The sequence below is a fragment of the Pristis pectinata genome, chromosome 24, assembly GCF_009764475.1.
Source record: "Pristis pectinata isolate sPriPec2 chromosome 24, sPriPec2.1.pri, whole genome shotgun sequence".
Lineage (NCBI taxonomy): Eukaryota > Metazoa > Chordata > Chondrichthyes > Rhinopristiformes > Pristidae > Pristis > Pristis pectinata.
In genome coordinates this window covers 23,198,950-23,217,885 of record NC_067428.1, presented here as the reverse complement: position 1 = coordinate 23,217,885, position 18,936 = coordinate 23,198,950, and positions in this window count along the sequence as shown.

The following is an 18,936-nucleotide window of genomic DNA, read 5'->3' as shown; positions in this document are numbered from 1 at the left end:
AGGAGACTGAAAAGTGTGGAGGAACAGAGGGACCTTGGAGTGTATGTCCACAGATCCTTAATGATAAGCAGGATAAGTTGATAAGGTGGTGAAAAAAAGAACATGGAATGCTTTTCTTTGTTAAATGAAGCATAAAATTTAAGAGCATGGAAGTTAGGCTAGAACTGCATACAAGTTAGACCATAGAATGCATACTGCAGACATTTCTGATCAATATACTAGAGGAAAGAGGTGATTGCACTGGAAAGGGTGCAGAGGACATTTATGAGGACATTGCCGGGACTGGGACATTTTAACTTAAAACAGGCTGTGTTGTTTTCTTGGAACTGAGAAGGCTGAGGGGAGACTTAATTGGGTATAAAACTATGAGGAGCCTCAATGCAATAAACACGAAGCATTTATTTCCTTTAACAGCGCAAAGTCCTAGAGGTATGGATCTAAATTAAATGGTAGTAGGATAACAAGGGTGATCAGCAAAGAAAATTTTGACTGCAATGAGGGTCTGGAACTCACTGCCTGAGATGGTGCAGGAGGCAGAAACACTCATCACATTTCAAAATTACTTTAATGTGAGTTGAAGAGCTGTGACCTGCAGATGCTGGAAGGTAAGACTAGGCAGGATGGTTCTTTTTTGGCTGGCATGGAGACAAAGGATCAAATGGCCTCCTCTTTCTTAAATTTTCTATGAATCCATGAAACAGAGGGTTAGTGTTTCAGGTCATAGAGTCAGAGAGTCAAAAAGCACGGAAACAGGCCCTTCGGCCCAATTGGTCCATGCCATCCAAGGTTCCCATCTAAACTAGTCCTATTTTAAGACTATTGAACGGTTCCCTTATATAATGAGATGGACTATGACCTCACGATCTACCTTGTTGTGACCTTGCACCTTATTGCACTGCACTTTCTCTGTAGCTGTGACACTTTACTCTGTACTGTTATTGTTTTTACCTGTACTACATCAATGCACTCTGTACTAACTCAATGAAACTGCACTGTGTAATGAATTGACCTGTACGATCGTTTTGTAAGACAAGCTTTTCACTGTACCTCGGTACAAGTGACAATAATAAACCGATACTTGACCCATATCCTTTTCCTATTCATGTACCGTCAATGACCTTTCATCAGAACTGATCAGTCCCTGATCTGAAACACAACTCTTTCTCTCTCCACAGATGCTGCCGGAGCTAAGTATCTCCAGGATTATTCCAGTATCCATTTATCCCCTGCATTCATCCAGATTTCTACCATCTGCGGTAGTTTGCCTGTGGGGAGAAATATCATGTTGCATCTGTAGTCCAGAAATGTCACAAAAAATGAATCCTTTTCAGAAACATTGACTTAATTTATTTGAATACAAATTACCAATTTTATGTGTCTGCTCATAAGGTAATGCATAAAAACTTCTATGAGTACCAACAATACAGAGGCACTATCCTCAGGGAGATCAGATTTGAAGGAATTGTGACTTCAATTTAAAATGGGGAACCTCACATTTATTATATCTGCCATGAAAGCTCTCTTTATAGAAGAAAAAAAACATTTATTTCATTTTGGACTGGTTCATGCACCTTCTGTCCATAAATGCATGCTCGAGAGGAAATTGTTTTTGACATTTTTCTTTATTGACCTTGGACTCAGTTGTGTTCAGTGTGCAGTGGAGTATGTTACCGGCAGGAACGACAAGGGCAGATCTGAGTGAATGGGCCTTTATGTGTTTACTTTTGGCACAGACAAGAAGCCTGTGCTGTTTGCAGCAGATTGTTGAACAAACTGAGCAAGATAATAACAAATTCCTCACCCTCGACAATAAATCATGCAAGAGAGATGTACTGGAGAGCACCCTGGTGGCCAATAAAACAATAGGGATTCAGGCCTCGTACACATTGCAAAGATCTGATTTATTGCTAATGACAGTTTTAATAGATTAAGGAAAATGCTAACTCCTCAGATTCAGGAGAAGCAGAATGCATTTTAAAAAATGGGGAGGCATGTCATTTGGCTTGCATTGCGGGTCCACCATTAACAGTCCTGAAAAAAATGAAAGGGAAACAAGTTTTGATATGGAACAACCGAACTAATGTAAAAGTGAACCCATATCATGACAAACTCTGCCATTCCTATTCTTCCACCTTAATGATCTTCTCCTGGGTAACAAATCCTACCTTCCAATCAGTAGTAAAGCTTACATCTTAACACCCCTTTGCAGGAACTATTTATCTAATTGCTGCCTGTTTGATCACACCCATCAAGACTTGACTGTAGATTTTTCTTGATGATGGCAGGTCTCAAGTTGAGATATATTCACTCAGGATTTGGAAATTTGCTCGTCTTGGAGGAACACAGCAGGCAGAGACTTGCCAAGATCAGGGGTGGTCTAGGTGGCTCTCATGCTGAGACTCTGACAGTTAAACCATTGGTTTTGTAGTCCCAATAAAACTTAACGCAGACCCTCCACTTGCACAGATATCATGTTAATTACCATGTGCTGTTTTACAGAAGCAGAATCACATGATTTCCCCTAATAAAAGCTCAACAGTTAAAACAGAGGATTACAATTAACTCTTGTTGCAGATGTGGGTGAAGTAGATGATCAAGATAAATTTCTGATTTCCAGCACGTGCTGGTGATGTTCTCATCAGTTGCTGGTTTGCTCTTCGTCACTGCTTGAACCTATCCCAGATTGAGGAAATAAATCTTTCCCCTTTGCTGATGCAGGTCTACCTTTTACACTTACACACAGACAGTGTGTGTTTACATGCTATCCAACCTCAGCACCTCACAAGCGAGCCCAACCTTGTCCTTATCCCCAGTGAAAAAGGAAGGACAGTTGGAACCCCGAATGATTTTTCCTTCATTTTTCCAACTGTGATCAGAAAACTCAGGGAAGGCCAGAAATTCAAATCGAGAACTTCCAGTCCCCAGATTCCACCATAGTCCAGTGGCAGCACAGTAGTGTGGTGGCACGGCAGTGTAGTATTTAGCATTACACTATTACAGCGCCAGTGACCCGGGTTCAATTCCGCCACTTCCTGTAAGGAGTTTGTACATTCTCCCCGTGTCTGCATGGGTTTCCTCTGGGTGCTCCGGTTTCCTCCTACGTTCCATAGATGTACAGGCTAGGAGATGTGGCTATGCTATGTTGGCGCTGGAAGAGTGGCAACACTTGTGGGCTGCCCCCAGCACATTCCCAGTAATGCAAAAAAAATGCATTTCACAGTGTGTTTCGATGTACATGTGATAAATAAATACTACAGTGAGCAGTATATTTAAAAAATAGGTCACTAGGAAAGCCAAAGGCCCTGCATAAAACACAAGCATTGCACATGGCTTATCACCTTTGAGCTCCTAGTGACCAGACAATGTTGTTAGCAATTATATTTAGCACAAAATTTGCACAGATGGACACACCTGGTGAGTCACTAAACATACCGTCACATTGCTAATCTGAAATTGATTCCATTGAAGTCGGTCAAATTGATTTTGGAAGTAGAGAACAATGCAATGTCATTACTTGATCATGTGTTAGCTCTACTGACCAGGGACACATTTCTAGGCAAATATTCTTTGTAAGTTAGCATTACAGCATATTGATATAACCTTTTAATATGTTGCCAGGGGATAACATGTGACACCAATCATCACCCCTTACACAAACCAGGTACATCAAGTACTTTCCATAGCAGGGAACCACACTGAAATGCCTGATCTCGGCCCAAAACATCGACTGTCTATTTCCCTCCATGGATGCTGCCTGACCTGCTGAGTTCCTCCAGCACTTTTGTGCATTGGTCCAGATTCCAGCATCTGCAGAATTTTTTTTTGTGTCTCCAAAATGCCCGATCTGACAGGGTATTGAAAATCTGTCCTATTTGCCTTATTCAGGGCTGAACAAAGGGATAAACTTACTCTGGTTATCACCTATGCAATAACTGGTTTGCAAGCACCTGATACTAAGTACTAAAGTTGAGAACAATGTTCCATTCTCCACCTCTCTAACAGTCTTTGTGCTCTGTAGTTTATCATTCTTACTTTATCTATTCTAAAATAAGATTCAATTGGTGTAACCTTCAGTGAAATCATGCTGCCAATATTTGTGCTGGCTTAGTTTATGGGAAGACGTGGATCCTATCAGTTAAGTGTGATGTTTCCTTGAACATTTGCTCTTTTTCCAGCATGTTAGCATTTTTAATGCAGATTAGATTTACTCCAACCATCAACTAAACCGAAGGCCAGCAGCTGTACAATTTGGACGACAGCAGCAACGCTGTTGTAAACATTTTGGATGCTGTGGAGGAGGATCCTTGACTTGTGTGGAAACTCACGGATTTTATCAGCCAGGGAGAACAGATGGAATGAGATCATCCTTGGGAGATAAAGCTCTGCTTCACTCTGTTCAGTCTTTGCAGTTCATGGGCCACTTGTAAGGGGCAACATTCAGTCTGAAGAACAGTATCCGAGAACACAAGAGGAACAGGAGTCGGCCACCATGCCCCTCAAGTCTGCCCCACCATTCAACGTGACCATGACTGATCTGTGCTGGCCTCAGCTCCTTCAGCTTCTCATACATATGTGAGTTCTACTACTTTGAGGGTGGATGCTGATTGACATCAATGTGGAAAGGAAAAAGTGAAAGAACTCTATTGTTCCTCCATCATCGCCCCCTCTTCTATAAGCCCCTTTCTATAAGTAACGCATTGAATGTACTGTGCAAAAACAATCAACTGCTCTAGGCTGGTGTTTACATTCCATTTGTACATTCTCTTGTGCTGCTTCATCTGTTGGTCAAGTCTCCTTTGTCTTTTTTAGTGATCGTCATCCCCAAAGGGCTTTCCAGATTCCCTTCTCTATGGAACAGGACTATATTTTTGGATTAAGAGAACAGCTAATTATAAATTAAGGTGCTTCAATGCAGCATAAACTAGAGGCACCACACATCGCCTTTGGACAAAAGTGCATCAAAGGGTGAAAGGTGATGGAAACAAGCTAACAAGCATTTAACTCCCTTCAATGGGTTGCACGTTGTGCTGGATTTCTCTTTGTTTCAGAAAGAAGAGAGTGACTAATTTCTAATCCTCTCAGTGGACAGCACTCTTGTGTATGAGAGAGAAGTTTGTGTGTTCAAAACACACACTGAAGGCGAGACCAAAATCATCCACCCTGTCATATGAGTGCAGTTCTGAGGGAGTGCTGCACAGTCAGAGATGCTGCCTTTTAAATGAGTTGATAAATAAAAGGTCCCACCTGCCCTCTGGTCTATATAAAAAAAACTAGAGAGAGAAACACAAGAGACTCTAGATACTGGAATCTGGAACAACTCTCAAAGTACTGCAGGAACTCAGCAGGTCAGGCAGCATCAATGGAGGGAAATGGACAGTCAATGTTTCGGGTCGAGACCCTTCATCTGGACTTGAACTACAGACACTGGGAGTCTGAAATCAACACAAAACTTGCTGAAAACACTCAGGAGATCAGGCAGCGTCAATGGAAAGAGAAGCAGAGTTAATATTTCAGGTCAAACACCCTTTGTCAGAATGTAAAAGATTTCGGGGCATTATGTGGAAGCAGCAATGAGGTTCTTCCTAGGGTTCCAGGAAATCTTTATCCCTTAAGCAACAGCTGAAAAACAGATTATCATATGGCTCCTTCTGGGAGCTTGCTGTGCATAAAATTACTCTGGTCATTCCCTGCATTACAACAGCCATATTTTATTCATACTGCATTGGCTGTAAAGCACTTTGGAAGATCCTGTGATCATGAAAGGCAATGTATTATTGCAAGTGCATCTTAAAGATAGATTAACTGGCTTAAATGCTGAAATGCATTCTCTCCTTGCTGTCAAAGGGTACAGAATACAATCAAAATGCTCCAGGTGAAGAGCAATTTGGACTCTTGACTGAATGAGGCATGAACGCAGATTCATGTTGCTAACGACAATATTCTCTGCAAGACAGGTGATCATCTCACTCCTCTGCAAAAATCCTGTCTGATTATTAATCAGCAATGCTTGCTAAGTCACTCAGGCATGGATCTTCACCATGATTGCTAGGACTTCTTTGCTCTTTTTGTCTGCAGCAATTCCATGTCTTCCATAAGGCATTGCTTTCACCTTTTGCTTGAACATGTCAAAATCTATGGGCAGGTGATGAAGTTGCAGCAGTCTGCTGTAACGTAAATCTTCCTTTCACAATGTGTGAGCAATGCTCTCACTCATCAACAGTTGTGCTCCATTATGGCTCTGGCCTTCTCCTTATTGATTGTGATGAAGAGTTGTCACCAGCTTCCTTCACAGTCTTTCATTAATTTGCGTGATACAGCAAGCTGCCGACCCAAAAGGAGGGGTTCTATACCTTAACCCAGGATCACCTGTAGCGACCTGAATGTGTGTCTTTTGACATCTGTAGGCTCTGCTGTGTTGATGTTAGTGTAAGAAAATAACAGAGGTATTTCTATCCTCAGAAGACCCTAAACTGAAGGCAGTAACTCTCAACTGAACAGCAGGATCTGGTACATCAATGTATCGAAGCAATACCACATGGCATACTCAGTTATTACAAGTACACTAACCCAAATATACATGACAGTTAGGCCATCAAATCATGCCAATGTGTCCCACTCTTAATATAAGTGACCCCACTTCACCAAGAACATTCAGGAATCTTCAATCCCACAAAAAGTTTGAAATAAAAAAAAACAGAAAATACTGGAAACGCTCATCCTCCTGTGATTTTATTTCAGCTCTTCCAAGCATCATTGAACTCTCTAACTCTGTATATCTTGAACATTCTTATCTGGTTTTCTGATAATTTAACTGAATGCCAGGTGCTTTAAATAATGCCACACAAAAGCATCAGTACTCACAGGCAATCTAACCTTCACTTCTCCACCTCAGACAGCTAATTTGTGGGTTACGAAAAGGCTCACATTCCTTCCTTGGTCTGTTCACGTGGAAACCATTATTACCTCCATCAAACTGTTTTCCCTTAAATTTTTTATTTAACTCTCTAGGCAGTGCAGAAAAGCAACATCAGCTTCTCAGTCAAGATTTCCCTCTGAAAATCTTAGTGACTCTTAGACCATAAACTGGTTCTTATCACAGTAAATTCTTTTTGGAAAGCTCCCACTGACCTCTTGTGGTTTTATCCATTTTATAATGGGCAGTTCTGCCTCATTGCAAGGAACTCACTCTGAACCAAACTTCGAAGCTGTTTCACATTTTCTCACATTCGAACAATACATTAAGCTTCATATTATTATCACTATTAGATAAATGTTCATGCACTATTAGTCTGCTAACTAAATCTAGCTCAATACTCAGTCCAAAATCTAACATTGGCTGCTCCCTTGATGATTCTAGGAAATATTGTTCAGAAAACAATCTGTGCACAGCCCAGAAATTCACTATCTTTCAGGCCTGAAGTACTCACAGAAGAGTTATAACATGGAAGGAGGTCATTCTGCTTGTCAAGTCCCGAGCAACCCTATGTAATAGTAAGTCAATTAATCCCGTTTTCCATGCCCCTCCTCATAGCCCTGATAATCTTTTCCTTCCAGATACCTGTTCAGTTGTCCTTTAAAGAAGTAAACCTGCCTCCGTACTATATCAGCAGTACATTCCAGTCTCTAACCAGTATTGTGCAAAAATATTTCCTCTCACCACTTTGTCTCTTTTGCGACTTGCCTTCCTTACAGGTTCCTGTTTTTTTGACCTTTCTGCCAATGGAAACCAAACGTTCCCTGAATAGTTTTAAAAACTTCTTATAGATCGTCTCACAACCTCTTCCATTCTAAGGAAGCAACCCCACATTCTGCAATCTATCCACATAACTAAAATCCCCATCCCAGAAACCATGTTGGCTAATTTGTTCTATACTCTCTCTAAAGTCTTTATATATTCCTTTAGAAATGGACGCAATACAACAGTTTTGGCTAACCAGTGATTTATAAACGTTCGTCATGACTTCCTTGCCCTGTTAAAATCTGCATTATCCCTTCCGTTGCTTCATGCTTGGCTAACTTCTGTTGGTTATAAATCCTGCCACTTCACAGTTGATATCTTAGATCCTTTACTCCTGCAAAGTCCTGCTTAAAAAAAACTTCACTGTCTGTTTACTTGTAATTATTAAGAGTATCTCTTTATGTGACAAAATTCCAACTTTTGTTTAATAATTCTTCTGTGAACCACCTTAGTTTTGTTTTCACCATTATAATGGTGTTATATAAATCTGTGTTATCATTGAATGGAAACCCAAATCAGCACAGAGCAGGGATATTTTTTAAACCTCCTTGTCTGTATGCTCAATTCCCCTGTTGCTAATAATCAGGGAACCAAGAGTCCTCCCTTCTTATAGCTACAGTATTCAACCAATCTACAAAGGAAATTCAAGCAGATTTCTTACTGCAAATTAACAAGCTATATGTGAAATTAATGTTTTGTACATTATGAGCAGGAGGGCTATTAAGATTGCATTTATTTTGTGGAACCCATTCTACTACTTAAATTCCATTATTACATTCCATTTCTCCCCCTCAATTTCAATTTCTTTGCTGCTTTTTCTTGCATTAGTCATGACACACATTTTCATCTTTGTAGTCTAACTATTTTCACTCTTCCATTTACTGGGTCTTTTATAGAAATTCAAGGACACTAGTTCACACTTTGACAGATGTATTGAGAGGGTAAAAGACTGATTTGCATTCCCACACTGCAAAACGGAAGAGCCAAAGGACAGAAGGCAATGTGTGCAGGAGATGCTTGTGAACATTACCGTAATACTGTAAAGAGAAAATCCAGCAATGACAATTTGAATTATCTCAAGAATTTTCTTGGAACTTGCTTTCATTAGGATTCCATATATTGTTTTTCAGCTGTTATTGCAGTTCCAAGTCTGTCATAAAAGCACTTATCTTTAGCTAAACATGGAAATGTAATAATCTTGGAAATGTTCTACTTAATCCTGCTACAAATCCAAAAAGGAGGAACAAAAAACAGCTAATGCATCTAGTTACCAGACTCTAAATTAGATGATGAAAACAGAGCCAATATCCCCTTTTCACAAGACTTGCCCCAGTAGATGGAGATTGTAGAACTGTACGGCATAGTCTCAAGACAAAGGGTTCACCACTCCGGACGGAGAATTTTTTTTTGACACACAAAGTTCCAGTTGCTGAGTGCACCAAGGCTGAGGCGGACAATCTTTTGGATATGATGGGAAACAGTTGAGAAAGAGGACTTGAGGCACAGGATCGGACATAAACCTACTGGAAGTCTGTGTTGTCTACTCCTTCTTATGTTCCTTTGTTCTTATCCTCGAAGGGTTTTATTTTGACGTGACCACTCTGTTAAATTTCACAGCGGGGTATAGTATTTCATTTCAAGAAGGATGAAAATATCTTGCCAATAATCTCCTGTACAGGCAAACACATCTTGTTGCTGTAACAAGGTCAGAGGCCCAATTGTGTCTTGGCTTCCCAGTTCAAAGAAAGGCTAACAGTTAAATGGCTATCAGAAGAATCCACAGAGCAACGAGCAAAACCTTCCGAGGATGAGGAGTGAGTTAATTGTGGAGCAAGTCAATGTAACTTTACCTTACCTGCCAAGGCCTGTAGAGTTTCCCATTTTCCCCTCTCTCAGTTACATTATAGTGCAGGGGATCTGTGAAAAGGAAGAACAAGTCACAAAAATAAATGCATTAATATTTTTAAATCATCAAAATCTACTCTGAACAATTGATGTTTTCTCTTTTTCCCCAGTAAGATCTAAACATTTGGGAAATTAATATGCAAAGTGCATATGGAGTTCTGAAAGCTTATATTATTCAAATACTTTCTGAAGACATGGGGCTTATTCTGAGGAGGTAGAAGTGATTTTTTTTTGAATTGCTTTAAATATTTGTGTAAAATATTTCTGTGACCTCAAATATTTTAACAACCGGATGCTTGCTCACAACCGATTAACAGCTTAGGGACACTATTTATTCTGTGGTCTGATCTGTACCTTAACATATTCTATTCCCAGCAAGTATTTCTGTTGGCTGTCAGATTGGTTTTGACTGGCTCTTTTCCAGTTACAAAGAAATAATAGTCACTTATTGACTGGCATTTAAACATTGAGGTGCCAATGGAGCTCAGTATGTTTTGAATATAATAACTTGCTTGTCTGTCACACCTGCTTTTAATTGAATCTTAGGATGGGAAGCTTTCACATTGCTTTGACACACATCAGTCCAATTCTCCTGCAACTTCAATGCTAATTCACTGCTAATTGTATCAGTTAAATAATTAGCAAGAAAACTGTTTCATTAGTTCACTAAATACAAGCAGTTGCTCAGTCTATCAATGAATATGCATTCCACAGTGTGGTTGAGTGCAGGAAAAGAAACTCCTTTAGGAAAATCTAGAAAGTAACAAAACTTGGAACCATTAGTGGTCCATTAACACATGTAGGTGTGAATTACACCCTCTTACACCAAGGAATTCCCCTCCTCTTGAGGTGCAAGGTTATAAGGCTGGGCTAAGGTGTCATATTGAGTGGTGACTGGAGATGAGAAGTTAATACAAAGAAGGGAAATGTGAGCTGCTAATATAGTCACAACTTGTTTAAGTGACTGAACTTTGGCTTCTTACTAACTGAGAAAGGGTAATTTCCATGTAAATTTATTCACTTATGTGCAATGTCATAAACCCATTACGTAAAGGGTACAGGCAAGGCTACTGAATAAATCAATCTAATCTGAAAAAAAAATCTTTACAATGCTTTCCTTAGCCATCTTAGTATATCAGATAAGGAATTTCTTACATTAAAAATTGTACTTATAAGGCAATTTTAACATAGCAAAGCATTCCAAGTGGCTTTGTAACAGTGATAATTGATTTGAACTGAGCCAAATGTGATATGACCAAAAACTTTGTTGAAGTGGCAAGTTTTTGAGAGTGTGAGAAAGGAGGAAAGAGAGGTGGAAAGGTGTGGGTAGGGAACTCTAATGGTCAGATAAGATAAGGTAAGATATCTTTATTAGTCACGTGTACATCGAAACACACAGTGAAATGCATCTTTTGCGTAGAGTGTTCTGGGGGCAGCCCGCAAGTGTCGCCACGCTTCCGGCACCAACACAGCATGCCCACAACTTCCTAACCCGTACGTCTTTGGAATGTGGGAGGAAACTGGAGCACCTGGAGGAAACCCACGCAGACAGGGGGAGAACATACAAACTCCTTACAGACAGCGGCCGGAATTGAACCTGGGTTGCTGGCACTGTAATAGTATTGCGCTAACCGCTGCACTACCATGCCTGTAGTGACCCAGCAGCTGAAGGCTTGCTCGCTGAAGGTGGAGCAGCCCAGCTCAAGGATGAGTAAGGATTGAAGAGTACAGGTACATCGGGGGTGTAGAGAAGATGGAAATTAAAGAGATTGAGGGGCTGGAACTGTGGAGTGAATTGAAAGCAAGGATGAGATCTTAAGATCAAGACATTGATTAACTGGGAGTTAGTGTAGGCCAGTTAGCATAGGTGATCAGCACTTGGTTTGAGTCAGAGAGCAGCTATGGAGGGAAATGAACAGTCGACGTTTTGGGCCCTAAATGTCGACTGTTCATTTCCCTCCATAGACGCTGCCTGACCTGCTGAGTTCCTCCAGCGTTTCGTGTGTGTTGCTCCAGATTTCCAGCATCTGCAGTCTTGCTTGTGTCTCTAGAGTCGGAGAATAGTGGGAAAAATTTTGAATGTGAGTTACAGAGGTGGAGATGGTCTTAGTGATGGTGTGGATTATGGCCTGAAGCTAGAATCATCATAGAATTATTAAATTTTTGCCCTGGGATGCAGATATGACACCAAGGTTACAAATATGATATTTAGGTTTGCTCAATATCTGACAATACAGGGATGGACCCAGTTACTGGGGAATGAAATTTCTGGCAGGAATCAATGACTTTGATGCTCCCAGTATTTAGCTGAAACAAATGTCCACTCGTCCAGAACCGCATATCAGTCTGACAAGTCAGAAGTTCTGACAAAGTGTCACAGACCTGAGATGTTGACCTTCCTCAGACGCTACCAGGCCTGCTGAGATTTTCCAGCATTATCTGTTTTTGTTTTAGAAGCAGTTGAGAGAGGTAATGGTGGGGATGTCTCATCGATACAATAAACCTTATCTCAACCATTCATTAAACCTTTTCTGGAAGGTCAGACTGCTTTATAATGCAAGCTTGAATTCTTAGTATTTCTTCTACATTTTTTTCTTTCATTTCACCTCTCTGAAACATGCCCTCTTGCCTCACAACAATATCATTGTACAAACCTAGAATAATAAAATCTCATGTTTTCTGAGAAAATATTCCATTAATCCATTTGGACTCATTGTTCCCTTTGTTCTCCACATTAGCCCTTCACCTTCTCTGCTCCTGAAAACAAACTTTCTACTTGCTTATACTTCCTAATCTCTGTGGTCACAGAAAATAAAATAAAAATACTAAAAGTATAGATGACTGGCCCATGTAAAGTAAGTCCACAGTTGTTCATAAACTGCTCCTGAATCATCTCACAAGTTACAGTTTTGCCTTGCTGACCTACTTGGGGCTTCTTTGTCACTGCCACAACTGGTTTCTAATCACACATATTCTATATTATTCTGGACTTAGAACATACTGTTCTATGTTCTAAGTCCTGGATAACATAGAATATTTTTAGCAACATAGCTGTTGGTATTGGTATTGGTTTATTATTGTCACTTGTACCTAAGTACAGTGAAAAACTTGTCTTGCATACCACTCGTACAGGTCAATTCTGCACTGTGTAATGAAATGACCTGTACGATCAGCATGCAAGACAAGTTTTTTCACTGTACCTCGGTACAAGTGACAATAATAAACCAATACCAATACCAATACCAACAGCTATGTTGCTAAAAATATTCTATATTATCCTGGACTTAGAACATAAAACAGTACAGCACAGGAACAGGCCCCTCAGCCCACTATGTCTGTGCCAAACACGATGCTGAATTAAACTAAATTTCTTCTACCTGCATGTGACCCATATCCCTCCATTCCACGCATATTCATGTGTCTAACAGCCTCTTAAATGCCACTATCGTATCTGCTTCCACCACCACCCCTGGCAGCCCATTCCAGGCACCTGCCACTCTCCGTGTAAAAAAACTTTCCCCCTCTCACGTTAAATGTAATATAGATAAAGAACTCATTTGTATTAATCATATATAATACTTTATTACATACCCACACAATACCCATTCACCTCAAGAATTCATCTACAATCCAAATCATTCCACTTTCATTAGACCTGTTCCTTGTTCACCTTTCGCTCACCATCCATTATGATTTGTCACCCTCGTTGGCCTTGTCCAAAGTGAAAGCTTCCGCATTCAAATATGTGACACCTCCACTCAGTCCACGACAATATGTGGTAAAAGATAGGATGCTTCATGTCAAGTCTGCCCAGAGCCAAATTACAAGGCTCTCAATGACACCAGCCAGGTTTTTATTCAGCTTTCATTTAGACATTTCATACGAATTTATTGACGTGTCAGCAATAACCTTTCATATGACAGTGCATCTGAGCCCAAACACTCAGTAAGCTAGCAACCTGTGGAGGGAAAAACAATGTTAACATTTCAAGATAATGACTGGACATCAGCACCGGAGAGGTGGAAAAGAAAAGCAAGTGCTAATCGCTGGAGAGAGCGATGGGGGGTGGGAGCGGGAAGGGGATGTGGGTGTAGAACAAAGGGAATGTCTGCGTTGGGTGGAGACCAAAGTTGTCCAGGTGACACGTATGCTTTCAGACATTTGTTAAAGAAAGAAATGCAGCTATCGAAGAAAGATTTGGTCAAAACCTTTTCAAGAAACTGAAATCATTGAGTGTGCGTGAAGGAAAAGAAACAAACAGAAATCCCATCAGAGAGAGGAGCAGAGCTGCTTCCAGCTGGAAATTCCTGGAAGAGAAGTGGCAGTGAATTAAGCAGCAACTGAAAATGAAAAACTGCCAATGCTGGAAATCTGAGATAAAAACACAAAGTGTTAGAAGTACTGTCTTCACACTCCTCCACTTCTGATGAAAAGTAATTGACCTGAAATATTAACTGTTTCTGTCTCCGCAGATGCTGCCTGACCTGTTGAGTATTTCCTGTATCTTCTGTTTTTATTTCAAATTCCAGTAGTTGTACATTCTTGATATTCTAACTCTCAATGATATTGATTACATAGTGATATTTATAGTAACTACAGTACAACAATAAAACACAAATATAGAAAGAAGAAAGAAATATGTGCACTTCTGTTGCCACCTTTAGAACTTCAGGAGAACCTAAAATACAACCAATGAAGTACAGTAAGAAAATAGTAAATGCAATAAAAAGACACTTGCAATAAATTAGTGATTTCCACAGTTGCCTATTAATTATGGATAATCATAAAACATTATATGCAATTTGCATGTGTACAATTATGTGCAAGCTACATAATTCTAATTTAGTTTTACTATTAGGTATTTCTATACATTTAGACGTAAACGGTGTTTAACTATCTCTGCTTTAACTTTATGGTGTATATTTGTTTTATAGTGTATGTTTGTGTTGTGTGTTGGTGTGAGCCCAATGGCCCACTAGGCAACTGTTCATTGAAGCAATGAGACCATCATATCATTCCACTGTATCCACATTAAAGAGTAGTCTCACCCACCTGTATACATTATGCACACGCACCCATACATTTATGCATTATGCACAAATTAAATGTTAATATGTCAAGATGTTATGTTTTGTTACAAAGGGAAATGACTGTCATTAATACAGATATAAAGCAGCAATGCAGCTGCAACCTAGTGCTTCCAAGAAATTTATGACTACAATTACCTGGATTTACCAATGAGGAGCATTGAGCTTAAGTGGAATTGCCAAGTTAGCAATCAAACATTGCTCCAGAATCCAGGCAACCCATGAACCAGGCTGCTAATATTGCGCATGCATTTTGGATTCTTCGAGATTGACTAGTTTTTGCATATTTCTTCAACAACAATAGGAATATTTTGATAATTTTTCTGTACCTATTGGACAAGATGATTCAAGTACAAAATTCACATCCTTGATCAATATTAAAAGATTCCTTTGTCCTTCAGAAAGCAGAATGTGGAAGACATTCCTGAAGTAGGCAGATGGTTCAAGGTTAAGTGATGTCTTTAAAAATGAGCTGTTGAGAAAGCAGATAAAGGAAATATTAGAGCAGCTTGGTGTTATTCTGGTGAGGGAACAAAAGGAACTTGATACAGGCAAAATTGGTCTTCAGTAATAGTACAAAAAGAAACAATAATAGCTTGACATTGAGTTCACTGGAAAGGAAATCGAGTATGATGTAAAGTAGGAGATTAAATCGTTGTGACTGATGATGAATTTTGCCCTGATGCTCTTGTAGTAGATGGGGAAAGTAGGTGTGGAGGGAAAATTTCACTTGGACACTGGATAGAATGGGCTTTACGGGAAGAGTTTCTTATACTTATGAAAGTGAGTGAAGTCTGTGCATGTAATAATCCCACGATCCTTTCTTTAAGGTCAAGATTGGGTATATAATGAAAATCAATTGTAATTGGTCTATTATTGTCACATGTACCAAGGTACAGTGAAAAACTTTGTTTTGCATGCCATCCATATAGATCATTTCATCACATCAGGATATTGAGGTAGTACATCCAGATAGTGTGCAAAATTGGATATTATTAATGGGGTATTATCTGTCACTACTTCAAATTCACTGTGGTGTATGATTTAATGTGTCACACCTTGGTAAATTTGGTAAACTGGTTTATTATTGTCACATCTACCAAGGTACAGTGAAAAACTTTGTTTTGCATGCCATCCATACAGATCATTTCATTACAACAATGTATTAAGCGAGTACAAGGGAAAACAACAACAGAATGCAGAATAAAGTGTTGCAGTTACAAAGAAAGTGGAGTGCAGGCAGACAATAAGGCGCAAGGCTATAACAAGGTAGATTGTGAGGTCAAGAGTCCATCTTATCATACTAGAAATCATTCAATTGTCTTATAACAGCAGGATAGAAGCCGTCCTTGAGTCTGGTGGTACATGCTTTCGGACTTCTGTATCTTCTGCCCGATGGCAGCAGGAAGAAGAGTGAATGTCCGGGGTGGGTGGGGTCTTTGATTATGTTGCCTGCTTTACCGAGGCAGTGAGAAGTGTAGATAGAGTCCATGTCCTCCACGTCCCACCAGAGGAAATGATGCATTGTTGTCATTGACTGCATGGATTGAGTGAGCTCAATTTGTAAATTATTAGTGTTGTTCATCTCCCCACCCCCCAATACTCTGATTTTCTCCACCAAATAAGCAATATCCACCCAGTATGCCTGCTAATGTAGATTTTAAACTATCCATTAGAAATTCTTGGGTGGTCACAATAGTTTCATGTGGAAACAAGACTGTGTTTAATTAGGTAATCCAGATTGAGGACCAATATCTAGATTGCAAGAGTTCCTCCACCAATTTGACCGATTAAACTTAACTTGGGATAATAAATGCCTTTAAGTTACAGGAAGTGAGGTGAGGTAATCCACTGTTCTGAGGTTTTGGGATAGAGTTAGATAGATTAGGACCGAGAGTGACACATCTTTGATTTAACAGGGTGCTGGGATGGCAAATGGTGCATGTGTAGAGCAATAGAGTCTTAGAGTCATACAGCGTGAAATCAGTCCCTTCTACCCACTGAGTGTATGCTGTCCCATGTACACTAATCCTACACTAATCCATTTCCTTTCCCACATTTTGGGGATAGAATTAATGAAGTAATCTCCTATCAACTCCCCCTGGATTTTACCACTCACCTTCACAACAGGGGCAATTTACAGTGGCCAGTAACCTACCTTTCGATGGTGCAGAAAACTTGGAGAATCACGGTCATATTATGGCTTAGAGATGAAAAAAGTTTGCAGCAAAATTGGAAGTGGGAGGTTAAGGTGAGAGTATGATCACTTCTCAGTGACAATATTTAATCCTCATATCAACTTGTTTAAAAATAACTCACTGTGCAGTCATCACCGTGTCTTGGTGTTGCTGGTAAGGCCAGTGTTTATTACCCACGCAACAATTAAAGGTGAAATGTACTGCTGTGATTCTGGAGTCATGTATAGTCTAAGCAAGGTAAGATCAGGAAACAGTAATTCCCCTGCAGAAGAGTAAAGGGAGTTAGTGAAACAGATAGGATTTTACTCCAATCTGGTTGTTCCGTGGCCATCTTTATTGATACTAGTTCTAGTTCCAGATACATTTAACCTACTGAATTTAAGTTTCCCAACTACTGCGGTGGGCTTGAAATCACAAATACATATCTCTGGTCCAGTCTCATAAATATGATCTTTATTAGTCACACGTACATCGAAACACACAGTGAAATGCATCTTTTGCGTAGAGTGTTCTGGGGGCAGCCCGCAAATGTCGACACGCTTTCGGCACCAACATAGCATGCCCACAACTTCCTAACCCGTATGTCTTTGGAATGTGGGAGGAAACCAGAGCACCCGGAGGAAACCCACGCAGACACGGGGAGAACGTACAAACTCCTTGCAGACAGTGGACAGAATCTAACCTGGGTCGCTGGGGCTGTAAAGCGTTATGCTAACCGCTACACTACCGTGCCTGCCCAAGACTAGAATCTTACCAAGACTTACCCAAGACTAGAATCAGTCTGCTGATCCTGCAGCTTTAATATGTGGTGGCATTGAGTTAAATTATTACAAGTTATTAAAAACAAAGCCATTTTCAATCATGTCCGCTTAGAGATGCCCTTGATATAGTCTTACTTTCACTCATTTCAAGTCAAGGCTTGTGTCTTGGGAATAGAATGAATGAAGTAATCTCCTGCAATTGTTAAACTGCAAGTTAAATGGGAAATGTTGAGCAAGAGGCAACCTGAATCTGAGGCCAAACCAAGCCCACTGAAGGTAATTGAAGGCCATTGATGAAGAGCTTTCCAGCAAAAATAATCAGAAGAATGGCCACAAAATCAAAACACACCAGTATTCCTATCTGTTGAGAGAAGCAGCAGTGAATGATCCCTTTGTCTCTGACACTGAATGCCATCTTTCTCTCCACTGTGTGAGAGCTCTGGGAGCTGTAATTCCTACATATTGGCAGAGGTTCAATACTATTGGGGATAAAAGGGACCTTTGAAACATGAAGATCAAATATGTAAGTTCTTGATATTTTTTGGTTGGGGAGAAGCTGGTTTGAATTAGTTTTATATTTAACTCTTTGGTAACTGAAGGATTCTATCTCAATGTACTTTATTCCATCAGTTCTATTTATTTCCAATGTTTCCTGAAGTAGCTGCCTTTGGCAGGACTGGAGTGTGTTGAGTGGGAGCATTCTGGACCTCCAGTATCTCCGTAAACCCAAGTACCCAATCTTTATTTCTAGGCTCACCCCGCAATGCCTTGGGAGCGTAGCTTCAATTGAACTGATTTTCCAGCAGATCTCAGAATGACTAAGGTTGGAAAGCAATCATACCTCTGTTCTCCCGCTGTTTTCCTATATTGCATTTCTTTCAGCCACCTATACTTCGCCAAGTGTAACAAAACCAAAGTCGAGTTTATTGTCATATGCACAAGTACACGTATGCACAGGTGCAATGAAAAACTTGCTTGTAGCAGCATCACAGTCACATAGCATCAGACAAGCAGAATTCACAAGAAAAACATCACTTAAACACAAATCATATGCAATTTTTACAAGAAAGAACATAATTAGAACAAAAAAAAGTCCATTGTAGTGCAAAGTGGTCACAGTGTTGCTATACTGAGGTAGTGATCAGGGTTGTGTAGGTTGGTTTAAGAGTTGAATGGTTGAAGGGAAGTAGCTGTTCTTGAACCCGGTGGTGTGAGACTTAAGGCTTCTGTACCTCCTGCCCGATGGA